This window comes from Myotis myotis, unplaced genomic scaffold, assembly GCF_014108235.1.
Source record: "Myotis myotis isolate mMyoMyo1 unplaced genomic scaffold, mMyoMyo1.p scaffold_m19_p_22, whole genome shotgun sequence".
NCBI lineage: Eukaryota > Metazoa > Chordata > Mammalia > Chiroptera > Vespertilionidae > Myotis > Myotis myotis.
In genome coordinates, this window is record NW_023416327.1 from 2,778,570 (window position 1) to 2,796,167 (window position 17,598).

Below are 17,598 nucleotides of genomic sequence, written 5' to 3' on the forward strand. Positions count from 1 at the left end.
TATCTCTCTCACATCAGTGTTTCTCTTTCTCTCTCTCCCCCTCCTCTCCTCCCTCCCACTCTCTCTGGAAATCGGTGGAAAAAATATCCTTGGGTGAGGGGAGATATATATATATATATATATATATATATATATATCCTATATAATAAAAGAGAAACATGTAAATTGACTGTCCCTTTGCTATGCTCACCAGCCAATCAGTGAATATGCAAATTAATCCAATAAAGATGGTGGGTTAATTTGCATACATGGTGCTGGGTGGAGAGAAGTGGGAGAGCCGGCAGCTTGGGGGGCTGTGGCTCCCTCGGTCGCTCCCAGCACGGGGAGCACCAGGAATTCTGGGGATAGTAGTTCTGATGGCAGCCCCAGGACCAGAAGCAGAAGCTCAGAGCACGGGGAGCACCAGGAATGCTGGGAATCGTAGTTCTGGTGGCAAACGGATCTCTTAGACACTAGAGCAAAGTGAGCCTGGAGCAAGTTGCTGTTGCGGTGGGGGATGGAGGGAAAGCAAAGGAGAGAGACAAGTAAAATCAGAGTGTCTAGGAAAAATTAAAGGGAAGATATCCTAAAACTTCCAGGAAATCTCCACCAATGAAGCAAAGAAAAAAAATGCCTCTATTATTCTGTGAGCAACAAACCAAACTTGGTTGGAGGTCTCAGACAATTCGCTCATATGATTGCAAAGACCGACAGAAACTCCCGGATTGGAGAGGGCTCCCCTGAGAGCTCCCAGATTGGAGAGGGTGCAGGTCGGGCTGAGGGACCCCTCCACCCCTCTCCCCCGTACACAAATCTTCGTGCACCGGGCCCCTAATCCTATATAATAAAAGCCTAATATGCAAATTGGCCGAATGGCTGAAGGACCAGCAGAATGACTGGTCGCTATGATGCGCACTGACCACCAGGGAGCAGACACTCAATGAAGGAGCTTTCTCCAGCTTGCAGGCCCCAGGCTAGCCAAGGCAGGTGCCAGTGGGGGGGGGGGGGGGGCCTGATCAACCTGCCGGTTGCCCCGAAAAGGGAGGCGACTGGCAGTGCTGGGGGATGGGACCAGCAAGTGGGTGGCGCCAGGCCAACCAAGGCAGTGTCAGTGGGCACCCCCTATCTCCCCACCGGTTGCCCCACAGATCAGCCCCGATCGCAGGCCAGGCCTAGGGACCCTATCTGTGCATGAATTTTGTGTACCGGGCCTCTAGTATATATTCTCTGTATCAATGAATCTGTTCCCATTCTATTTGCTTACTTTAGATTCAATTGTTGATAGATATGTATTTATTGTCATTTTATTGTTCACATTTTTTATCTTAATTTCTTCTTCCTTCATCCCTTTCTCTCTTCCTCCTTTCCTTCCTCCCCTCCCTCTTTCCTTCCTTCCTTCCTTCCTTCCTTCCTTCCTTCCTTCCTTCCTTCCTTCCTTCCTTCCTTCCTTCCTTCCTTATAATCTGGTTGTATGGTGATGAACTCCTTTACCTTTTTCTTGTCCAGGAAGCTCTTTATATGTCCATAGATTCTAAATGATAGTTTTGTAGGCTAGAGTGATCTTGGTTTTAGGATCTTGTTTTTCATCACTTGGAGTATTTCTAGCCACTCCCTTCTGGCCTGCAAGGTTTCTGTTGAAATCAGCTGACAGTCTTATGGGAACTCCCTATAGGTAACTAACTTCTTTTCTTTTCCTGCTCTTAAGATTCTTTGTCTTTATTCTTTGGCAGATTCATTATGATGTGTCTTAGTGTGGGCTTCTTTGGGTTCATCTTGTTTGTGACTCAGTGCTTCCTGGTCTTGTATGCCTGTTTCTTTCACCAAGTTAGGGAAGTTTTCTTTCAGTATTTTTACAGATAGGTTTTGAATTTCTTGCTCTCTTCTCCTTCTGGCACACCATGATGTAAATGTTGATATACTTGAAGTTGTCTCAGAAGCTCTTAAAATACCTTCATTTTTGTTTGTTCTTTTTTTCCTTTTACTGTTTTGATTGGGTGTTTTTTGCTTTCTTATATTCCAAATCACTGATTTGATTCATGGCTTCATTTATTGTCCTGTTGACTCCCTGTAAATTATTCTTCATTTTAGTTAGTATATGTTTCATTTTTGTCTCGCTCTTTTTGTGCTGTTGAAGTTTTCACTAAGTTCATTGAACATACTTATAAACAGTGTTTTGAACTCTGCATGTAGTAAATTGCTTGTCTCTGTTTTTTTTAGTGTTGTTTTTTTTTCTGGAGTTGTGTTCTGTTCTTCCATTGGGACATGTTTTTTGTTTCTTCTCTTTGGAAGCCTCCCTGTGTTTGTTTCTATGTATTAGGTAGAGCCACAATATCTCCTGGACTTGGTAGAGTGGCTTAATATCGATATTCTGTACGGCCCAGTGACACAGGCTAGCCCCCTCCGCTCCCCCCGCCCCACCTTGGGCTCTCAAGGTGTGTTCCTTGTGTGGGCCTAGATTGCTGTTGGCATGTCAGTGAGAGGCATTTACCCCAGAGCTGGTCAGCTGCAAGGATTGGCTGCATCCACCGACCTCCTATGTTGGACCACAGTGGAGGATCACTGTGGAGAATCAGCCCACCCCATAGAATAGGACTTACTGTAGTGGCTTTGGTGCCCACTGAGTCTACCACTTGAGTGTGTTGTTTGTGGAGGTGTTTGGGGTTGGGTGATGCTTCATTGTGGTATGAAGTTGTCCACTGGATGCACTGGCTCTGCGGCCTCCCAGGAGGTGCAGGCCAAGGTCAGCCAGTACCTGTGTTCTGCCCAGGGCCAGCTGGCATGAGCTATAAAGCAGTCTGTAAATGGCTGCTACTTGCTCTGGATTTGGAGGTGCCTGGCTGAGTCCAGGTTGTAAGCCAAGACTGGCTGCTGCTACTGCTGGGCCTGGGGTATCTTAGCAAGAGATGCACACTAAGGCCAGATGCTGCTTGTTTGAGAGATTTTAGGAAAGTCTGAAGGATGAGCCAAGACAGGCCATTCGTATGGAAAAGCCACTGGAAACAACTTGGGTGGACCCACAAGTTGGGTGGGGCAGGGTCTCAGGGACTTACCTGGATGGAGTGAGTAGTGTGAGCCAGGTTGTTAACAGGCTGTAATATGGAACCAGCCTGCCAGATCTTTGGGGGTTTCTCAAAAAGGAACAATGGCCCCCGTTTGCACTTCTGTCTAGGAGAAAGCTGCCTCTCCAGCTCTTGCTCTGATGCCGGACAATTCAGTTCCTCCCTGCGTGTCTCTGGTGCCTTTCAAGCTGCTGCCCAAGTACTAAAACTCAGAAGGAGGGAGTCCTAGTAAGTTTGTGCACACGCCCTTTAAGAGGAACTTCCTGGGACTCCAGTAACCTCTGTCTCCCTCAGTTGCAGTCCATGCTGGTTTTCATAGCCAGAAGATATGGGGACTTCTTTTCCTGGCATTGGAACCCTGAGCTGGGGGCCTGGTGTGGGACTGGGACCCCTTGCAATTCAGGAGGCAACCTTTGGAAATGAGATATTCCTCCCAATTTTTAATCACCACATGTGGGTGTGGGACCAGTCTGTTCCACATCTTTGCCCTTCCTACCAGTCTCATGTGGCTGCTTCTTTAAATCCGTAATTGTAAGACTTCTATTCAGCCAAATTTCAGGCAGTAGTGAATGATCATTTTTCTATAGTTTAGTTGTCAAGAATTATTTCTTTAAAAAAATATTTTTTATTATTTTAGAGAGAGAGAAGGAAGAGAAGGTGAGAGAGACATTGATTTGTTGTTCCACTTATGTATACATTCGGTGGTTGATTCCCCTTATTGGGGATATAACCTGCAACCCTGGTGCATTGGGATGATTCTCCAACTAACTGAGCCACATGGCAGGGCTGTCAAGAACTATTTCTGATGAAAGCTATGTATTTTTCTCCAGGGCGGGAAATTATTTGTGTGTGGATGTATGTATATATTTATTTAAATTTACTTTTTCAGAGGTCTTCCTGAGCCCAACCAATGATCCTGTGTTAAAAGTTCTTCTAATATCCTCTGTGAGTTTGATTTTATTTTTTAATTTTTATGTATTTTTATTGACTTCAGAGAGGAAGGGAGAGGGAGATATATATATACACACACGCGCGTGCACACATGCATATACACACACATACACATACATATACATACACACACATCATTGATGAGAGAGAATCATTGATTGGCTGCCTCCTGCATGCCCCACACTGGGGATTGAGTCTGCAACCTTGGCATGTGCCCTGACCAGGAATCAAACTGTGACCTCCTGGTTCATAGGTCGATGCTCAACCACTGAGCCACATTGGCTGGGCTATGAGTTTGATTTTTAGAAACTATGATGATCTAAATAAATGTCTACATAAATGTTTTTGTTTTTCTGCATTTGAGTGTAATACCCAGGTGGTCAGAACATTGGGAGAAGAGAGGACCTTCTTTTTCTAAACCTTGTGCATTTCTAAATAAATTTCTGAAATTTAATTCCATACAAAGTGGTCAGATGGTTTCTAGCCTATATTGATTAGTCTCAGAGAATTATTTGCAAACCAAGAAAAGACTTCAGAGGGTATAAAACCTAGTATCATATGTAAGTGCTGTAAGAAATTATTGTTTGTAATCTGTCATGTTGAGCCATTTAATTGCTTTTTTCACCAAAATATATCAGGAAGTTTTCAGAATTGAGTCCAGGTAATGTGGCTGGCAGTGAAGAATTGTGTAATATGGTGGAAACTTTATTTAAATCAGATTACAAAGAAACTTTTTCTTCACCCTTTGAGGGTGATTCTGTTGCAGTTTTTTCTCTTAAACAGTTGAGCTTCAGACACTAGGACATTTTCCTCTATTGTATTAGGAAAACTTTATATTTCTGGAGTAACAGTTGGGTCTTAGATGCTTACAAAAGAAAAATAATAACATTCATTAAGTTTATGTAATCTTCTTTTCTTGTGATGAGTTCAGATGATGTGCATCAGCATTGTATAAGCCTTTTATCAAGTCCAGGATAAGAGGAAAGAATTGGAGAGCAATTTTTTGTCTTTGATTTAAGTGTTTTCATTATATGATTAAAGAGGAATAAGGATGGATAAAATTCATCAATCAAAATGATTCATTTTCTTCATTTCTTTAATTGGTAGTTTATATGTAATCAGGAAATTTATTAATTTCAACTCGTACTAGAGTAAAAGTTTTTAGTATTTTAAACAGATTCAGATAGTAATAAAAGGTTATTTGTGTTTAAAATCCTTCTTGCCATGATTCAGTGTTGAAATTATACTGCTTGTAAAATTCCAATGGATGAGAGCTAGAATTTGATATGACTAGCATAATTTGAGATTTTAATGAAGCTTAAAAAAATAGAAATAACCCACTACAGGTTTTATGTTTGTCACAAAAAAAGTCTGTCCATCAGCAATAATTTTCTTTAGAGAATAATAATATTTATCTGTGAAAAGTGAATCAATAACTTACCAATATGGCAAGGCTTACACACAAGATATTCTTAAATATGAGAATTATAGAATTTCCTTTGATATTTTCCTGATGTTCTTTGTACTTTAAAAAAATTGAGGTAAACTTGGCATATACAACTTAATAATTCAATAGTTATGTACACTACAAAGTGATTGCCACAGTGAGTTTAGTTAACATCCATTACCATATACAATTGACTCCCTGCACCCATTACACCCATCACCCTATCCCCTTCCCATCTGACAAACACCAGCCTGTTCTCTGTGTGTATGATTTTTGTTTTGTATTGCTTATTCATTTGTTTTGTTTTTTACATTCCAAATAGACGTGAAATCACACAGTATTTACCTTTCTTTGTCTGACTTATCTCACTTGGCATACTAGCCTCAAGATCCATTCATGTTGTCACAAATGGCAAGATTTCATTGTTCTATGGCTGAGTAGTATTACATTGTATATATGTACCACAACTGCTTTTTATATTCATCCACTTTTTCCATATCTTGGTTATTGTAAACAATGCTGCAGCAAACATAGGGGTGCATATATCTTTTCCAATTAGTGTTTTTCATCTTTATAGGATAAATACCCAGAAGACAAATTGCTAAATCACATGGTGGTTGTACTTTTAATTTTTGGAGGAACTTCCATAGTGTTTTCCACAGTACCACTCCAATTTACTTTTCCACCAACAGTGCACAGCAATCCTCTACATCCTCCCCAATACTTATTTCTTGTCTTTTTGACATAGCCATTCTGACAGGTGTGAGGTGATATCTCTTTGTGGTTTTGATTTAAATTTCTCTCATGACTAATGATGTTGAGCATCGTTTTATGTACCTGCTGGCCATCTGTATGTCTTCTTTCAAAAAATGTCTATTCATATCCTTTGCACATTTTTAAATCAGTTTTTTGTTATTGAGTTGTGTGAATTCTTTCTATACTTTGGATTTAATTCCTTATTAGAGACTAGAGGTTTGATGCATGAAATTCGTGCAAGAGTAGGCCTTCCTTCCCGTGCTGCCAGCACTGGCCTCCTTCCCGCAGGCACCCGGGACCCAGGCTTCCCTCTCAGAGGGAGGCCCCGCCCACCCACCACAGCCCACTAGTTGATGAGAGGGGAAGACAGAGCCAATAGTCTCTCTTGAGAGAGATGGGTTGGTGGTGTTGAGGAGGTGATGTGCTAGGTTGAGGGTTCGAGAAAGATAGTGAGGACTTAGGAGATGTCCAGGAGGTATGGGGTAGACCTACGTGCACAGAAAGAGGAGGAGGAGGAGGAGGAGGAGGAGGAGGAGGAGGAGGAGGAGGAGGCGGCGGCTTGGGCGGAGGGGGTGGGGGTGGTATTATTAGTAAGGACTAGGTAATCAGGACCCTGACGCTCAGTTTGGAATATGCTCTCCTGCCCTGGTTTCCACAAGGCTTCAAGAGATTAGTTAAGATATTCAGGGTCCCAGCAGGGGCAGAAAATGGGTCCCCCAGGAATTATTCTAGGGTTTCAGCGACCCTCAAAAAAGAAAGATAAGAACTATTAAGGAGATGAAGAGAATGACTAACCAGAGATACCAGAACATTTTACTTATCTGGCATCTGTGGATTCTCCAGGGGTCTTCCGGAAGGGAAGTTTCAATCCTCCAGGGGCTCACAGGAGTACTGGTCACCCTGATCCTGTGTTGCTAGATTTTCCTCCTGGTCCTTCCTCTCCTCAGTCTCACCCAGTGCCTACACTTTCACTCTCTAGTGGTGAGTCCAGGAGTCAATTCTGTTGACCTTGAATGCTGGGGTGTAGACAGCATCAGTGTATATGGCCCTTCCCAAAGAGAACTGAGGGTAGATGAGAGAGAAGGGAGAGACTTCACCAATACTGAGTCTCCAGGGGAGAAGCGGGAAATGCCAGTTTCTTCTGGCCAGGGCAGTAATACCTGTACCTGTGCAGCTGTTTCCTTGTCCAATAACTGATCATTGGCGAGGAATGGACGGCCATAAAGCATCTCATAAGGCAGTGGTTCTCAACCTTTTGGCCCTTTAAATACAATTCCTCATGTTGTGACCCAACCATAAAATCATTTTCATTGCTACTTCATAACTGTAATGTTGCTATTGTATTGAATCATAATGTAAATATCTGATATGCAGGATGGTCTTAGGCGACCCCTGTGAAAGGGCCGTTCGACCGCTAAAGGGGTCGCGACTCACAGGTTGAGAACCACTGTCATAAGGACTAAGGCAGGCGTCCTCAAACTACGGCCCGCGGGCCACATGTGGCCCGCCGAAAACATTTATCCGGCCCGCCGGGAGTTTTTGCTGCCTCTGCCTGTCCTGCTTAGCAGTGGACTCATCCCGGGCCCGCAGTGCGCATGTGTGGAATGTCTGAGGGACAGTGAACTGGCCCCTTGTTTAAAAAGTTTGAGGACCTCTGGACTAAGGCCTAGGTTTTGAGGAGTGTTTCTAATTCTGAGTAATGCTATGTATGGGGAGCACTGTGGGCCAGAGAAGGTGAGTCTCCTGGGTGAGCTTTCTGCGATGTCTCTTTAAGATCATTAGCTTTCTCCACCTTCCCTGAGGACTGTGGTCTCCAAGCACAATGTAAATGCTATTGACTACCCAAAGCCTTTGAAACCCCTGGGTGGCACTTGCTTTAAATGATGGGCCATTGTCACTTTGGAGGGTCCTAGGCAACCCAAAGGAGGAACCATTACCGAGACAAGGGCTTTAACTACTTCTTGTGCCTTCTCAGTCCGGCAAGGGAATGCTTCCACCCAATCAGCGAGTGTCTGCCTACACGAGGAGTTACTGATCCCCTTTTGACTTAGGCATATGGGTCACATCAATCTGCCAGTCTTGCCCAGGGTATTTTCTTGTCCTTTGAGTTCCTGGAAGGGCAAGCTTTTTATTGTGAGGATTATTCTTTTGGTGTATCTCACAGGCCCTAATGACCTACTGGGTAGTTCTCCAGAGAGTCCTGCCTATGAGATGGATCTCAGCACTCCTCAGGTGGAAGGCCTGGTGTAGGGTTCGAATAACTTTCCATCTACTGCCTCGGGAAGGAGTAGTTTACCTTCCTCAGTTTGTATCCATTCTGCGGTATACAGAGAGTGTCCGCGAGCAAGGCCCATCCTTTCCAGCTGGGGTGTATTGGGCTTTAATTCTCTAAGAGAGTCCTCCCAGATTAAAGGTTGCCCATGTTCTCAGTTTCTGGCTCCCTGGTAGTGCCTTGGCAGCTAGGTCAGCTTCCTGCTTCCTTCTGAAACCTCGTCCATGCCCTTCTGATGTCCTCGGCAGTGTATGACTGCCCTTTCTAGGGGAAGGGAGACTGCTGATCGCAGCCTGTCGATCTCCTTATGGTATTTAGTGGGAGATCCTTGACCTCGACTGTCAAAAAGTGTCTTTCCTCCCAAATAGCCCCCTGGGCATGAGAACCAAATCTGCATACTTGAGTCTGTGTCAGTGTTGGCTCTCTGACCCTGGCTTACTTCAGGCTCTTGTGAGGGCAGTCAGCTCTGCCAACGGGACACCAGTCCCAGGAGAGAGGGGTGGACTTTCAATAGTGATATCAAAGGTTACAACCGCATAGCCTGCTTTCCCGACCCCTTGCTCCACGAAGGAGTGTCCATCTGTAAAGAGTATTAACCCTGGTTCTCTAAGGGGGTTTCTCTTAGGTCCTCCCTTGCTGCATGAGTCTAAACTATAATCTGCTCACAGTCATGCCTATGTCTTCACCATCCTCGGGAAGGAAGGTGGCTGGATTCAGTGTGGGGCATTTTTAATTGGACATCCAGCCCCTCTAGTAAAAGTGCCTGGTATCTGAGGAGACGGCTCTCTGAGAGTCAAAGTCCTCCCTTAGAGGTTAAGAGGTTAGACACATGGGGGTGCAGACAGTTAAGTCTCCTCCAGTGTTAATTTGGTAGCTTCTGGTAGTAGCAGGGCTACCACTGCTACTATTCGGAGACAGGCTGGACAGCCTTTTGCTATGATGTCTAATTCCTTACTCAGGTATCCCACTGGTTGCTGTACAGGGCCTCAGAGCTGAGACAAGACCCCTAGGGCCATGCCTCCCTCTCAGTTACGTATAGATCAGCCGTGGGCAAACTACAGCCCACGGGCTGGATCTGGCCTGTTTGAAATGAATAAAACTATTGAAAAAAAAGACCGTACCCTTTTATGTAATGATGTTTACTTTGAATTTATATTAGTTCACACAAACACTCCATCCATGCTTTTGTTCCAGCCCTCCGGTCCAGTTTAAGAACCCATTGTGGCCCTCGAGTCAAAAAGGTTGCCCACCCCTGGTATAGATTGAAATCCTGGCCAGTGGGAAGGCTCAGGGCTGGAGTCTGAAGGAGGGCCTGCTTGAGTTTAAAAGCCAATTCAGCTGCTGGCTCCCACTCCAGAAGAGTTAAATTCTCTTTTTGTTCTTCTTTGATCATCTCATTTAGAGGACAGGCAGGCCCCGCATATCTGGGATCCATAATCTACAAAATCCAGTAATGCCCCCAAGCCTCTGAGATGTTTTAAGACATGGGGCAGAAGAAAGGAAGAAATAGGCTTGGCCCTACCTTCCCCCAGAGCCCTTCTTCTCTTTGTTAAAATCAAGCCCAGATATGTCACAGATGTCTGGCAAAGGTATGCCTTGGACTTGAGACTTTATATGCTCTTTCTGCCAGAAAGTTTAGCAAAGCTCTTGTACCTTCTTGAGAGATCTCTGAGGGGCCACATAACAGAATGCCACTGACATACTGTATAACTTCAGTCTGTGGATGCTCAGATTGGCATAAATCCTGAGCTAAGGCCTGACCAAACAAGGGGACGATCTGTAAACCTTGGGTCAAAACAGTCCAAGTTAATTGGGTAGACTGGCTTGAGGGATCTTCAAATGCAAAAAGAAACTGGGCGTCAGGATGCAAAGGTATACAAAAGAAGGCATCCTTCAGTCTAGGACTGGAACCATTCAGTATCCTCTGGAATTGAGGCCACAGGATGTCTAGGGATGACCGCTGCATTAATGAGTCGGAGGTCTTGGACAAGCCTCCATTCTCCATTGGGCTTTTGGACGCCCAGAATAGGAGTGTTGCACGGGCTGTTACAAGGTCTTACCAGGCCTTGGGCCTTAAAATTGTCTATTACAGCTTGTAATCCCTTCCATGCCTCTAGCTTGAGAGGATATTGTTTCTGATGTGGAAAGGAAGCCGAATCCCTAAGGTGCTCTGAGCTGGTTTGCCCTAACCATTCTGTCAACTTTCCCTGGTGTTGCCCACACTTTGGGGTCAATTTCAGTCTCTACTAATGATAGGCAGAGTACTAGGTGTACTGGTTAATTGTGCGGGTTTTTTTTCAATAGATGGAGTTACACAATTGGTGATATATATGTGATTTGATATGTATGCTATTTTGTTGTATTGACAACAAGCTTCAAAACTTCATATGTCAAATTTGCTGAAGGTGTTAACATCATAGATATTTTTACACTTAAAAATGTCGAATTTCATGCCAAAAAAAGAGCATTTGCGGGAAGTTATTATTCATTACTTTATTTTGAAGAAAGGTGCTGCTGAATACTTCGGGAAGCTTATGGTGAACATGCTCCATCTCAAGATACTTGTGAACGCTGGTTTAAACGCTTTAAAAGTGATGATTTCGATGTGAAAGACAAACAACCAGGTCAACCGAAAAAGTTTGAAGACCAACAATTACAAGCATTATTGGAGGAAGATGTGTGTCAAACTCAAAAACAACTTGCAGAAAGATGAAACGTTGCTCAGCAAACAATTTCCGATCATTTACAAGCAATGGGAAAAATTTTAAAGGAAGGAAAATGGGTGCCACATCAACTGAACAGAAGACAAATGGAAAACCGAAAAGTCATCAGTAAAATGTTCCTTCAGTGGCATGAAAGAAAGTCTTTTTTGCATCGAATTGTGACTGGCGATGAAAAGTGGATTTATTTTGAGAATCCCAAATACACAAAATCATGGGTTGATCCAGGTCAACCATCAACATCAACTGCAAGCTCAAATCGCTTCGGCAAGAAGACAATGCTCTGCGTTTGGTGGGATCAGGAAGGTGTGGTGTATTATGAGCTTCTAAAACCAGGTGAAACTGTTAATACTGATTGCTACTGACAACAAATAATCAATTTGAACCATGCTTTGATTGTGAAATAACCAGAATGTTCCAGAAGACATGGCAAAGTAATTTTGCTTCATGATGACGCACCATCACATACTTCAAAACCAGTTAAAGATGCGTTAAAAGATCTTGCCTGCAAAGTATTAACCCACCCACTGTATTCACCACACTTTGCTCCTTCAGATTACCACTTGTTCCGATCGATGGCACACGCACTTCCTGAGCAGCACTTGAAAACATACGAAGAAGTGGAAAATTGGGTCTCTGAATGGTTTGCCTCAAAACAAGAAAAGTTCTATAGAGACGGTATCCACAAATTACCTAAAAGATGGGGAAATGTGTAGCTAACAATGGACATTACTTTGAATAAAGCACTTTTGATGTTTCTCTTGATTACAAAATCTGGCATTATTAACGCGTACACCTAGTACTTATTTTGGTGCCATGCAAATGGTGGTCCCAAAATGGGCCAAGATGTCTAGCCCCAATAGGGGAGTCGGAATTTCTGGTAAAATAAGGAAGGCATGTGAGAAAAACAAATTGTCCTAGTTACAGCTCAAAGGCTGAGAGAAATGCCTAGTTACTGGCTCCCCAGACAGGCCTTTAACAGTCACATGGGATGAAGGTAGGTCAGGGTTGGAGAGGAAAACACAGAAGGTGGTTCCAGTGTTGAGGAGGAAACTAATTTACTTGCCCTTAACAGTCAGGGTTACCTGGGGCTTCAGGGTGGAGATGACAGTCCATGTCAGAGCCAGGTGGGAGGGCCCCAGGGCCCATCAGTCCTGCAGCTGCACCATCTGAGATGCCGGACAGCCCGTGGCGGCCTGCGCCCCTTTGGACAGTCCACCTTCCAGTGGTTCCCTTTGCAGGTAGCACAGGGCTTAGGGGATGGCTCGCAGCTTCCTTGCGGGCAGTCTCTCTGGACATGCCCTCGCTAGCCACAGTTGTAGCAAGTAACTGTGGGAGACTTGCGTCCCCCGAGTCCCTGATTTATGACAGCCTCTCGGAGCGCTACAACCAGGTCTGCAGTCTTCTTTTTGCCTTTGGCCTTCCTCTCCTCGGCTTCCTCTTAGTCCCAGTGGTAAAAGACTGAGGTGGTGATTTTTTGGAGGTTCTCTAAGGTATTATCAGGGCCTGTTGTCAATGTCTGTAATTTCCTGCTAATGTCTTTGGACAACAAATTTGTCTTTAAAAATAAGTTGGCCCTCAAAAGAGTCTGGGGACATGGAAGTGTACTTGGTCAGTGCCTCCCAGAGTCTGTCCATAAAGGCCGAGGGATTCTCATCCTTCCTTTGATCTATAGTTGACAACTTAGAGTAGTTCAAGGGTTTGGAGCAGTACCTTCTTAACGCTTGAGTCACACAGGCATGAAAATGTTTTCTATTCCAATCTTCCAGCTCATCATCAAGCTATTTAGGTCTTCCCAAGGGACAGCCTGTTGGCCAGTGGGGTAATGGTCAGTCTGATCATGGGAGGCCCCAGCAGTGTTTGCTAAGTATTCATCTCTAAACTGCTGAACTGCCTCTGTGACTGACCGTTTCTCTGACCCTGACAGAGTCTGACTTAGGAGAAGCATTGCGTCCTTCCATGACAAATCAAAGGTTTGTGTTAACGCCTAAAAAACATCTATACTTGTCAGGGTCATCTAAAAATTTCCCCAAATCCATCTTACTTTGTCTTAAGTCTTGTAGGGAAAGTGGTACCTGGACCCAAGTGGGTCCTAGCTCTCCCTGGGCCACCGCCTGAAGGAGGCAGAGAGTAGCTCAGGGCCGGGGTGGCCGAGTCCCATTTGGTCTAGGCGGGACTGGTCTTCCCGGGGGTCCCGGCTACAGAGGACAAGATAACTCAGATACACTTGATGGAGCGCTAGGCTCCGCTCTCTCCCTAGGGGGTTCTGATGCTCCGGTACCGCTTTGAATTAGTGCTGCCAAAAGCGAGGGATCAATTCTGTACTGCCGCCGCAATTTCTGATTGTCCCTTAAAGCAAAGAAGGCTGAACATATGGAACCTCAGACCACTTCCCTTCCCTCCTACAGGCAAGATGTAGTCGCAAGATGTATTATGCTTCCCTCTGGGGTTCATGTCTCTCCATCTGCAAGCTTATATTGAAGCCACGGATGAGTACAAAAGAAGATCAGGAGCTTTTTCTTAAGGGTTCGTGGATCAAATGAATCCCAGTTCCTCAGTATACAACCTGGGGGAGTGCTGACTTTGTTGGTAGATTAGGAGCTCATCTGAAAAGACAGAAAGAACAAAGAGGTGACCAGTGCCATCTTGTTTGGGCCCTCACAAGACATCTCCTGTTTAGGGCAAGAGGGAGATTGGATATTTTTCTGTTGATTTTTAGAGAGAGTGAAAGGTGGGGGTACAGGAGGAGAATTGTCAATGTGAGAGAGACATATTGATTGGTTGCCTGCCATATGTGCACCAACTGAGGCCAGGGATCTAACCTCCAACCCAGTTACATGCTCTTGACCAGGAATCGAACCTGTGACTCTTCAGTGCATGGCCCGGCACTCTAACCACTTAGCAACAACAGCCAGGTCTGTTCCTGGACTGTTAGAAAAATTATTATTATTATTAATTTATTTATTTATTTTTGGTGAAATTTCAGGTGTTTATTCTTGTACTTTCTTTTATTGTTTCATGGACATATATTCTTTATAATGGAAAAAAAAAACTAATAAAGATATTTTTATTTGAAGGAAAAAAGACCACAACCAAAACTTTCTTTAAAAAAAAAGTTTAGCCATTCCCCGGGTGGTTCAGTGGGTTGGAGCATTGTCCTGTGCACCAAATGATTGTGGATTAGATTCCCAGTCAAGGCACATACCTAGATTGCAGGTTTTGTCCCTCATTGGGGTGCATGCGGGAGGTAGCCAATTGATGTATCCATCTATCTATCTATCTATCTATCTATCTATCTATCAATCATCATCTATCATCTCCCTCCCTTTCTTTCTCTAAACATATTCTCAGGTGAGGATTCTTTTTTAAAGTTTAAGTCTTTCTTTATTATGGTTGTGTGTGTGTGTGTGTATGTATTTTTTGAGATATTCCAATATATTTATTTACAGATGAAATGACATAATGCCTGAGATTTGATTCAAAATATTTGGAGTTGGGGTTTCTGAGGATACAGATGAAGAGTGGAGTGTTGAGTTTATAAGAATTTATAATACTGCTCTATTTTATATGTTTTAAATTTTCTGTAATAAAAAGTTAACTCTCCTATTTCCCTCTTACTTTAGCCATTAACAGACTTCACATCTGTCTCCAAATGGCCTTCCTTCATAATCCCTCTAGTCTCTGCCTCTTTTCAGATTTCTAGGCCTACTCTGCCCACTAATACTTGAGATCTAATAGGATCAGGATCAAATGCAGTAACTTCTCCACCACGTACCAAGCTCCTCTTCTTTTTTTTTTTTTTTTTTAATATTTTATTGATTTTTACAGAGAGGAAGGGAGAGGGATAGAGAGCCAGAAACATCGATGAGAGAGAAACATCCATCAGCTGCCTCCTGCACACCCCCCACCGGGGATGCGCCCGCAACCAAGGTACATGCCCCTGACCGGAATCGAACCTGGGACCCTTGAGTCTGTAGGCCGACGCTCTATCCACTGAGTCAAACCGGTCAGGGCACCAAGCTCCTCTTCTTGTTGACTCCTGTTTTCCTATGAATGGCACCATCACTAATATCTGTAAAAGGGGCCTTCCAAGAGTTCTTATTCCCCCTCACCAAATTAGATAACTACAACTCAAGGATGTAACCTAATCAAAATTAATCTCTTTCCATTTCTACTGCTATTACCCTAATTCAAAATCCTCATTAAGCGTTAACTCTACTGCTATACAATATAGTTGTATTGTGCCCCTACCTCCAGTTTCTCCGGGCTCCAATTCTGTTTTTCCCGTTCACTGTTCTAACTTCAGTACCTGACACAATGCTTAGTACCTGTTCAGTAAATGTTTGTGGCATGAAGACCATCACAGCACTAATTTCACCTTTGTAGATAGTTGTGAATCACTATGTTCCCTCCTCATGCTCTTCCCATGACCTTAAGAGCAGAAACCATTGTAACATTTGGCCTTTCTCCTATATGTTAAGAGCCCATGATTACTGACATGGTCCTTTTTCAGCTAGTTATAGGGCGCATCCCCAGTAGGGTGTGTGCAGGAGGCAGCTTACCGATGCCTCCCTCTCATCGATGTTTCCGGCTCTCCACCCCTCTCCCTTCCTCTCTGTAAAAAAATCAAAATATATTTTTTAAAAAATAAAATAAATGTGATTATGTATCCACGTATGAGAATGTCAAAAAAATCCCTCCTCCCCATTCCAATGGTGTAAAATCCAAATGTGTGATACAGTAATTAAAATTACCTTTTAGCCCGGCCAGCATGGCTCAGTGGTTGAGAGTTGACCTATGAACCAGGAGGTCACGGTTCGATTCCGGTCAGAGCACATACCCAGGATGTGGGCTTGATCCCCAGTAGGGGGCGTGCAGGAGGCAGTCTATCAATGATTCTCTCTCATCATTGATGTTTGTATCTCTCTTTCCTACTTCCTTCTTCTCTGAAATCAATAAAAATATATATTAAAAAAATAATAAAAATTACCTTTTAGCCCTGGATGGTGTGGTTTGTTGGTTGAGCATCATACCATGCATGCACCAAGAGGTCACTGATTCAATTCTCAGGGCACAGGCCTGGATTGTGGGCTTGATCCCCAGTAGTGGGAGTGCAGGAACCAGCTGCTCATTTCTCATGTTTCTCTCTCTTCATCTCCCTCCTCTCTAAAAATTAGTAAAAAAAATATTTAAAAAATAAAATTACCTTTTAATGGACCTGAAGAGCATTATGCTAAGTGAAATAAGCCAATTCAGAGAAAGACAAGTACCATATGATTTCACTTATATTTGAAATCTAATGAATGCAATGAACTAACAAGCAAAATAAAAACAGACTCATAGAGAGCAGGTTGACAGCTCTCAGGGGAGGAGAGGTGGGGTAAGGGGTGAGTAGAGGGATAGAACCAAAATGAACCAAAAAGAAAAAATCAATGGATGTTGAGGTTCAGCCCCAGCAGGTCCAGGGGTTCCCAAAGGTGTGGACAGAGTCGGCGAAGAAGGAAGGACACAGAGGCAGCCTTCAGTTGATCAGCATAGCCAGGTTCTCCAGCCAAGTTCTGTTTTTTTTTTTTAGGTTATTTTTTTTTAATTAAATCTTTATTGTTCAGATTATTACATTTGTTCCTCTTTTTCCCCCCATAACTCCCCTCCTCCCAGTTCCCACCCCGCCCTCCGCCCTCACTCCCTGCCCACTGTCCTCATCCATAGGTGCTCGATTTTTGTCCAGTCTCTTCCCGCATCTCCCACACCCCTTCCCCCACCAAGAATAGTCAGTCCATTCCCTTTCTATGTCCCTGATTCTATTATAATCACCAGTTCATTCTGTTCATCAGATTATTTATTAACTTGATTCTTAGCTTCACTTGTTGATAGATGCATATTTGTTGTTCATAATTTGTATCTTTACCTTTTTCTTCTTCTTCCTCTTCTTAAAGGATACCTTTCAGCATTTCATATAATCCTGGTTTGGTGGTGATGAACTCCTTTAGCTTTTCCTTATCTGTGAAGCTCTTTATCTGACCTTCACTTCTGAATGATAGCTTTTCTGGATAAAGTAATCTTGGTTGTAGGCTCTTGGTATTCATCACTTTGAATATTTCTTGCCACTCCCTTCTGGCTTGCAAAGTTTCTGTTGAGAAATCAGCTGACAGTCGTATGGGTACTCCCTTGTAGGTAACTGAGTTTCTTTCTCTTGCTGCTTTTAAGATTCTCTCTTTGTCTTTTGCTCTTGGCATTTTTATTATGATGTGTCTTGGTGTGCTCCTCTTTGGATTCCTTTTGTTTCGGGTTCTCTGCGCTTCCAGGACTTGTAAGTCTATTTCTTTCACCAGGCAGGGGAAGTTTTCTATCATTATTTCTTCAAATAGGTTTTCAATATCTTGCTCTCTCTCATCTTCTAGCACCCCTATAATT

General features: G+C 43.6%; 1 protein-coding gene across 26 annotated transcripts in view; it reads left to right on the plus strand.

The window, feature by feature from the left end:
• The window catches only part of UXS1 (UDP-glucuronate decarboxylase 1), a 120,666-nt gene that overhangs the window by 43,367 nt on the left and 59,701 nt on the right, over positions 1-17,598 (plus strand). For 6 of the 26 annotated variants that reach the window (XM_036355358.1, XM_036355368.1, XM_036355359.1 and 3 more), the window contains one exon: positions 3,928-3,983. The exons of 16 other annotated variants lie outside the window; for them this stretch is intronic. The gene's annotated coding sequence lies outside the window, so the exon portion shown is untranslated. Of the gene's footprint in view, positions 1-3,148; positions 3,267-3,927; positions 3,984-17,598 lie in introns of all 26 variants that reach the window. 4 more of the 26 variants (XM_036355355.1, XM_036355353.1, XM_036355365.1 and 1 more) reach the window with 1 other exon arrangement.